This window comes from Lutjanus erythropterus, chromosome 1 (genome assembly GCF_056507025.1).
Source record: "Lutjanus erythropterus isolate fLutEry1 chromosome 1, fLutEry1.hap2, whole genome shotgun sequence".
Taxonomy (NCBI): domain Eukaryota; kingdom Metazoa; phylum Chordata; class Actinopteri; order Lutjaniformes; family Lutjanidae; genus Lutjanus; species Lutjanus erythropterus.
Genome location: NC_139317.1, coordinates 32,589,562 through 32,597,391, shown reverse-complemented (window position 1 = coordinate 32,597,391; position 7,830 = coordinate 32,589,562). Strand labels below are relative to the sequence as shown.

The following is a 7,830-nucleotide window of genomic DNA, read 5'->3' as shown; positions in this document are numbered from 1 at the left end:
TTGTATTTATGATTATTATTGTGCATTTATCTATTCATTTACTTTTAATTAATCTGTTTTCCAGCTGGCATATTCTTCTATTTTGTTACTTATTTAATTTATGTTATTTTAATTTATTTATGTACTTATTTATTGATTGATTTAAAATTTTGTTTGGCAACATATAAATTTAGAAATTTCTTTTTTTAATGAGTGCTGTTCTTATTTTGTGTGTGTGTGTGTGTGTGTGTGTGTGTGTGTGTGTTTTATTGTTTTATTGTGTGAAGCACTTTGTGTTGCACTCTGTTTGCATGAAAAGTTCTATATAATTAAAGTTTGATTGATTGATTGATATTGAGCAGGTCATTATTGCAAAATGAACCCAGATGAGTCAAGGCAGATGTTGAATCACCATGAAGAGGTCGAGGTTGAAACATGTACCGTGTTGCAGATTTCTTACATCTTAGCAGTCCATCTTAAAGAGCATTTTCTCTCCCCATCATAGGACAGATGTTATGGACAGATGTTTTTTCTATCACTAAAATATATACCAGAACAATTTCAGAACAAAAGATTTCCTGTCCTTTGTTGATGGACAGGCTTAACTTGATTGATTATTTCCATAAACTTAAAGGGAAATTTGTATCAACACCTAGATGAGGATATAAAGCATTTCATCAATAGGAATAAAATAAGCAACAAAATTGTTCTACCAAAGTTTGTACCCTGAATTCATGCAGCCAGAACTTATTTTAAAGCTGCTACAAGCAATTCTGGAGGAAGATAGTTGATTATTGAGTCTCATTTCCAGACTGACAAATACAGAATCTTTCGGTTGGTAACTCAGCCTTGATGACCAACACTTTGGGTTGGTGGCCGGAGTAAGCCACCAACACAAGGTGTCAGTATTTGTTGTCCTGGGAATGAGACTCAACAATCAACTATCTTTTTCCAGAATCACTTGTCACAACCTGCATGTCTTTGAACATGTGGGAGGGAGCCAGAGCACCCAGAGAGAACCCCCCCCCACACACGGGAACACATGCAACACATGCAAACTCAACACAGAGAGGTCCTAGCGCAAACTGCCCAGCCACAGAAAGGCACCTGTGGACCAATGGGTTTGTACCCAGAACTTTCATTCTGTGTGTAACAGTATTAACCAATGTGTCACTTTAATGTAAGAGATCAAAACTTTTTTAAATATTTTACTTACGTTTATACTGCCAGAACTTATTTAAGTTCTAGCAAAGATTGTACTGTGAATTCACACAACCAGAACTTGTTTAACTTTTTATAAACTGCAACAAGCAATTCTGGAGGAAGATAGTTGATTATTGGGTCTAATGCCCTGGTTGTCAAATACTGACACGTGGGTGTTTGGCAAACTGGTAATGAGATTCAACAATCAGCTATCTTTCTCCAGAACTGCTTGTAGCGGTAATGAAGTCATACAAAGCCCTCATGATAATGTCCTGCACTAGTGCTCTCTGTTGCTGGTTTCCTTGGTTTTATAGTGCTCTCTGGTTTTATGTTTAGGTTTTTCCTTTGGTTGCCCCAGTGCTCTGCCTACTGGAGGCCTGCTGGTGTTCTTTTCAGGCTCCCTGTTAATTGGTGAGCCTTTCCTGGTTTTCTTTTGTGGAATAGGTGGGAGAACAAGCTTTTGTGCTATTGTTGTACTGGGATACTGAGAAGTTTGGAAGGCCTATTGACTACGCTGGATTTGAAAGCTGAAGCATCAGGAGGTGTTGAAGACTTTTTTCTAATGGGTTTCATTACATGCGGGTGAGTTTCTGGTGTTTTCATGATGTCATCAGTGATCGCTTCACTTGACTGTTGATTAAGAAACCCCACTCTTCATGTTCTTATACTGATGTCGCAGGGAGGTATTACAGGCTTCCCTTCTCCTTCTTCAACAACAAAAGGTGATGGTACATTTTTTCTTTTAGCACAGGAAGGTGGTGTTGGATAAATATCCTTTCCTGATGTTTTTTCCAAACTGTGTTTGTGTTGCGATACCACCTTTTTTTCAGTTAAAGATGCCAAATCTGTGTGCATTATCTTTGGAGCCTCACCTACCTCGGTCTGAGTTGGAACCTGTTGTGATGTTACAGACGTCTCTGCAGTGGCAGATGGAGTCTTTGTTCATACCTTTATGTTTCTGAAATAGTTTTTCTCTGTAAAAAGGCCATTGACAAAAACATAACATTAGTACACACTAACCTTTCCAAAACATGTATCATAGGTCATAAATTTCAGTTATTTTTTATTATAGTAGTCGATTATTTATAGTGATGTCCCAATTTTGGCTTCAATCCTGATTATAGCTGCACAATATGGTAGGGAAAAAAGTCATATTGTTATTATTATGACTGACATTGTGTGGGAATGATCATTGCATTGCAATTTAAATTTTTACTTGAAATCAAATTATTAGAATCATAATGACATGACATTTGTCGGGCTCTGTACTAAACAAGCATCTTTTCTTTCATTTGGTGAATAAAACTTTCAGGCCAAGGCATCTCTGCAGCACTATACAAAACTGTTTTCTCACACATTTTTCCTTTTTCGCAAAATTCCAATTTGATTCTGTGATTTGGATACTGCACCTGGCCATATTGTGATTTAGATAATACTGTGATTAATTGCAGCCCTAATCCTGATTCAAGTGAGTTTTTGCCAGTAAGTCTAAATTAGCCCTGGATTTTATTTATTTATTTATTTTGGATATGTTGAACAGTTGAGTTGGATTGATTTCATCATTTAACTTCATTTTGATGTAAGATGTTTAGGGATCTGATATTTTATGATAAAACATATAAAACCTTTAGAGCATTTACAGATTCCGGGCTGGCTCTCACATCAGTTAAATAACACTGAATAATTACTGGGTCATTTAATTAATGCTGCAAGAACATTAATCTCATTCACTATTTCCAATGTTACTGTGCTGCTATTGGTGAAACGTGGTTTGCTGTATCAATCTGAGAACCCTGAAACTAACATTACTTGACTGATCTATTACAAAGGATTCAATAGATTAATAGGACATCACAAAGTATTACTTTAAAGGATTATATTTGATATATTTAAATAGCAACTTACCCCACAGCTCTTGGTACTGGAAGGAAACAATCTTGGGATCAGCTTCAGTGTCTCAGACAAATGCTGGTGTATAAAGTCCAGGATGTTGGTTGGCTGTGATAGAAGTGTTGCTCTGGAAATACATTCCTTGATGCTCTTCAGTCCATACAGACGCATTCCCTGGGCATTTATGTTTAAGTCCTTTAAAAAGTACTCTCTCCAAATGTAATGGTAGACTGTGTGATCTGAAGTGAGCTCCTAGTGAGGGCTCTGGTGATGTCATAGACACTCTATGACATCAACAGAAATAATTGTGTTCTAAATTCTATTCACATTCTGTCAGTTAAACATTCTAACCACCTTAATTTGTAATTATTAAAAAAATATATACATATATATTATATTTAGAATATTTGAATTTACGGTTGTTATATAACATGCTAATTAAAATTGCAGATGAATCTTTAATATGCAGGAATTCACATTATAAGCACAATTACTGATCAATGTAACAATTTGGCCACAATTTAGCACATTGACCACACATGGTCCAGCATATACTAGGTTTCAACAAGTCTTGTTATGCAAGTAATTTGTAACAAAATACTTTTTGATGTATCTGTGTCTATCTCTGTGCATGATAAAGCTGAAAAATTGTATGGGAACCCACTGGCTATTGCCCAAGGACAATTTAGTCTCTGGTTGCAACAGGCAATGTTTGGCTGCTTCTGGTGTGGCCAGTGGGCATCCAGGCCAAGATTTCCTTTTCTGTGCACTGGTCAATGTCTATAGACCAATTAGAGACTTGGGATGCAAGACTGGAGTTGGAGGTTGATCTCTACAAACAGATCTCAACAAATAAGTGCAGATAAATTTAAAAGAAGAAGATAAGTCATCATCTGACTAGCTGATGAGTTTTATTTGGGCGAATGCGCTCTGTCAATTTTGCTCTAAACACAGACTGTTGACCTGCATGCAACCAAAGCCTACTCAAACATGATTGGCTAACTCTATTCGGACTACTATTCCCCAACATTAGCTTTATCATGTTAAAGCGGTGGTAGACACAGAGTCAACAGACAGGAGGAAAAACACCAGAGTTGCTCTGATGCCAACTTCTTTATTGGCAGGAGGGGAGCTTGGAGAGCATTTTTCAAACTTTTGGGACTAAAAAGCAGGTTTATTTTCATTCCTGCTTCTCAAATCCTTGGTAGCAGCGATCCGCAAAGAAATCGCGGACCAGTGAGATGAGAGTTTAGTGTTTATACTTGAAACTTCTGGGATTAAAAAGTAGATTTATATTAATGTTTGCTTTTAAATCTGTTTACAGCAGCGACCTTATGAGAGCCAACCACGCTGTTTACAGTAAGATAATTAGTGTCTCTGTCTTTGTTGACTGCTGACCAGAGGAGAAATGTATTTGAAAGTCACTTCATGAGATTACAGAGAGGAGGGATGTAAAGGAAAGAATAAACTTCTCTGGTGACTGAGGTCAGTGCTGACACAGAAACACATGCACACAGCTAATGTCTGCTGGTCTGTACTCACTTATGATTGCCTCGGCAAACCGTTGTGTGCACGCATGAAGTGTGTGCTGCTCATCTGGTAGGACTGGTAGGTGTCTATTAACACATCCAGTAAAAACAGTGCAACATTAACATTTATTTGGAGTCACATTACCACCTACAGCTTCTAAGGGAAATACTGGGCTCTTTAGCTGCTAAGTGCTTCAATAGGTTCACTAGCCAGGCACTAACCATCCAGTGTTCGGTGCGTGGCGAGAAATGTACACCCAGTGTTCTCACTTGATGCAGCTGAAAACCACATCATGTAACTGACTGAATCACAACAGCAAAGTTGGGCTGGCAAAGACTGAACTGAAAGACTGGCACTTCATGGAGGTGAAGGGGGCTGCAGAGTATTTGATAATTCTCCGTAGGTTTACTTGTTTTTCTCCATCTTTCTCATGGCAGCAGAGGGAAAGTTTCTCAGACAAGGATGAATTTTGTGAAACAGAAAATACACAATACAATTGCTACATGCTTTATTTCATCCTGTATACAGAAAATGCAGTATTATATGAGCCAAGGTTATGAAGATAAGCATCTTTTAAACTGTACTAATAATTTCTTCCTCACTACCAGGAAAGAGGTATGGACTCAGCAGGTGCCTGTGCTCACTGCCTGTGCTCTATCAGATTTATTTGGAAAGACATCCTCTCAGCCCAAAAGGCAGGGCTCTCCTATGTCACTGCATGATCAGAGCGAGGATAAGGTCAAGAAATACAAACAGGCAGAGCCACTGGCCCAAGTGAGGATCCAGGCAGCTGGCGGAAAAAAGCATCAGGCTACTTTCTCATATATTTTCTATCTTAGTGGAAACATACTCTGTGCTGCAATACAGGTCCAAGGACATACTTTATTGGCCTAGCTTGAGCTCTTAATGTATAAAAAATGTCCACATTAAATTACAATGATTGCGTTAGAAAAAAAGGCAGCACTTAATTTGAAAGGGTGTGCATGAGGTGGTCATTACACTGTCAGCCATGCCATGACACCATGTCATAAACATGGTGTCATGGCATGAGTCTTTATGAATGTTCAGGACTGTTGTCATTAAGTATCATTTGGTCAGTTATGTCATTTAAATGCAAAGTTGGCATTGTTTGAGATGGTCATGACAAACTGACATGATTACATATTTTTCCTCTGGTCTATAGTGCTATTTATCATCTGTGCTGTTTTAGTTTGTGAGGAGATATCAGCCACAGAGATGTCTGCCTTCTCTACAATACAATGGGACTAAATGGCACTAGTCCTGTGGTACTCAAGGTGCCAAAAATACATTTGAAAAAGTCAAAAGCAAAGTCTCTTTCCAGAAATAAAATCAATCCACAGATCCTGTGAGCACTTTCATATAGGAATACTTTCTTTCTGCAGTAGAATCTACCAGAACTACTTTAAGATCTGAAAGAAAGTTGTTCCTTCATGAAATTTTTGGATTTTCAAATGTACTTTTATGGTGCTTTAAGCACCACAAGTCCAGTACCATTTAGTTCCATTATATTGCTTAGAAGGCACACATCTCTATGGACAGTATCTTCAAAACTCTGCAACTCACACACAATAAAATCTAGGAAAAATATGTACTGTTTATTACGAGGTGAACTGTCCCTTTAAACTAGCTGTTTAGCTTTATGTTTTATCATTATATTATATGTTATACTGTTATATGTGGTTGGTTTTGCTCTTTTAATGTTTTATTTTAATGGATTTCTATGCTCCTGTAAAGCACTTTGAATTGCCTTCAAAGCATGAAGGCTATTGCTAATCACCTTGGTACTGTTCTCTGTTGTCAAACTGGCCTTACAACACTTAATGACTTCTTTATGACAAGTCCAAATGACTTCAAGGAAAAAAGTCTGATGCATTTATAATGGTCTCATGATAGTCAGTGTCAAAAGAAACAACATGACAGTTCAATGTAATGTTATAACCTAAAGCTGAACAGTTTCTTTAAGTTTGATAATGTAGAGTTGTAATTATAATAGACATTTTAAACAATGTCTGCAAAATGACAACAGTCATAAACATTCATAAAGACTCCTACACATCCATGATAGGTGTCATGACATGGTAATGTAGTTATTGTCTGTTCTGCCTAAACTGACACAATACAAAATTAGTTGCAGGACATAGTCACTATTTAGATCACCTTGCATCATCAGGAAAATAACCAGTGTAACCATGTCAGTCATTATATAATCATGTAAAACCATCATTTACTTTATATTATCATCATCCACTCCCACTACCAGAACATGAATAGAGTACAGTACTGTTGTACATACACAAATACAGACAATGATCCACACATCACCATCACACCCAGCAGAGTGATGAGGAGTGTGACTGAACTGGCTCCTGAAAGACAGCAGAGAGGAGTCTCTCAGGAGCTGGAGGAGGTACAGTTTATACCTTGAGCTGTGACATGCACAAAACACCAGCCCTTTACTGTACAAGCACCCTGGCCTGGGAAAACGCCCTGAGCAGTGCTGGACATAATGGACGAGATATGACAATACTGCCCTCTGGTGGACAAGAAGGAAGGTGGACACAACAGTGGTCTGCAGTGGTGTTCCCCAACCCTGGTCCTCAGGGCCCACTGCCCTGCATGTTTTATGTGTTTCCCTGTTCCAACACACCTGATTCAAATGATCAGCTCGTCATCAAGCCTCTGCAGAAGACTGACAACAACCTGATCATTTGAATCAGGTGTGTTGGAGCAGAGAAACACTTAAAACATGCAGGGCAGTGGGCCCTGAGGACCAGGGTTGGGAAACACTGCTGTACATGATCCCATGTGGATTCTGGTCAAAGTCAGTGTCAGGGACCAAGCAGTGAGGCAATGAGGAGAACAGGAGTTTGTTGAAAAAGATAGGGTTTTCATTTACCCAAAAAATACAAAACAATATAAACCAAGAACTTAATATCTAGGCCTATAAAAGAGGTCAACAAAATATAAGTATACTATACTACAGGGCATTAACTGAACAAACTGACCTCACAAAATGAAACCTGAGGGAACATATATATTGGTTTGGCCAAACCAACTAACACAAAAGGGGGAAACAAAATGGATACCCACTAAAACTAATACATAGTTACTAAACCCAAATCCCCCTCTGACATGACTAGAGGTTGTATAGCCTGGTGAGCTGGCCACAGTATTTAGCAGGTTCCACCGCTTGGCTGCACCTTTTGC

At 38.3% G+C, this 7,830-nt stretch overlaps 1 pseudogene; it reads right to left on the bottom strand.

Moving 5' to 3' along the window:
* Positions 1 to 1,459: 1,459 nt before the first annotated feature.
* Positions 1,460 to 3,243, bottom strand: LOC146333156 (uncharacterized; annotated as a pseudogene).
* Positions 3,244 to 7,830: the final 4,587 nt, after the last annotated feature.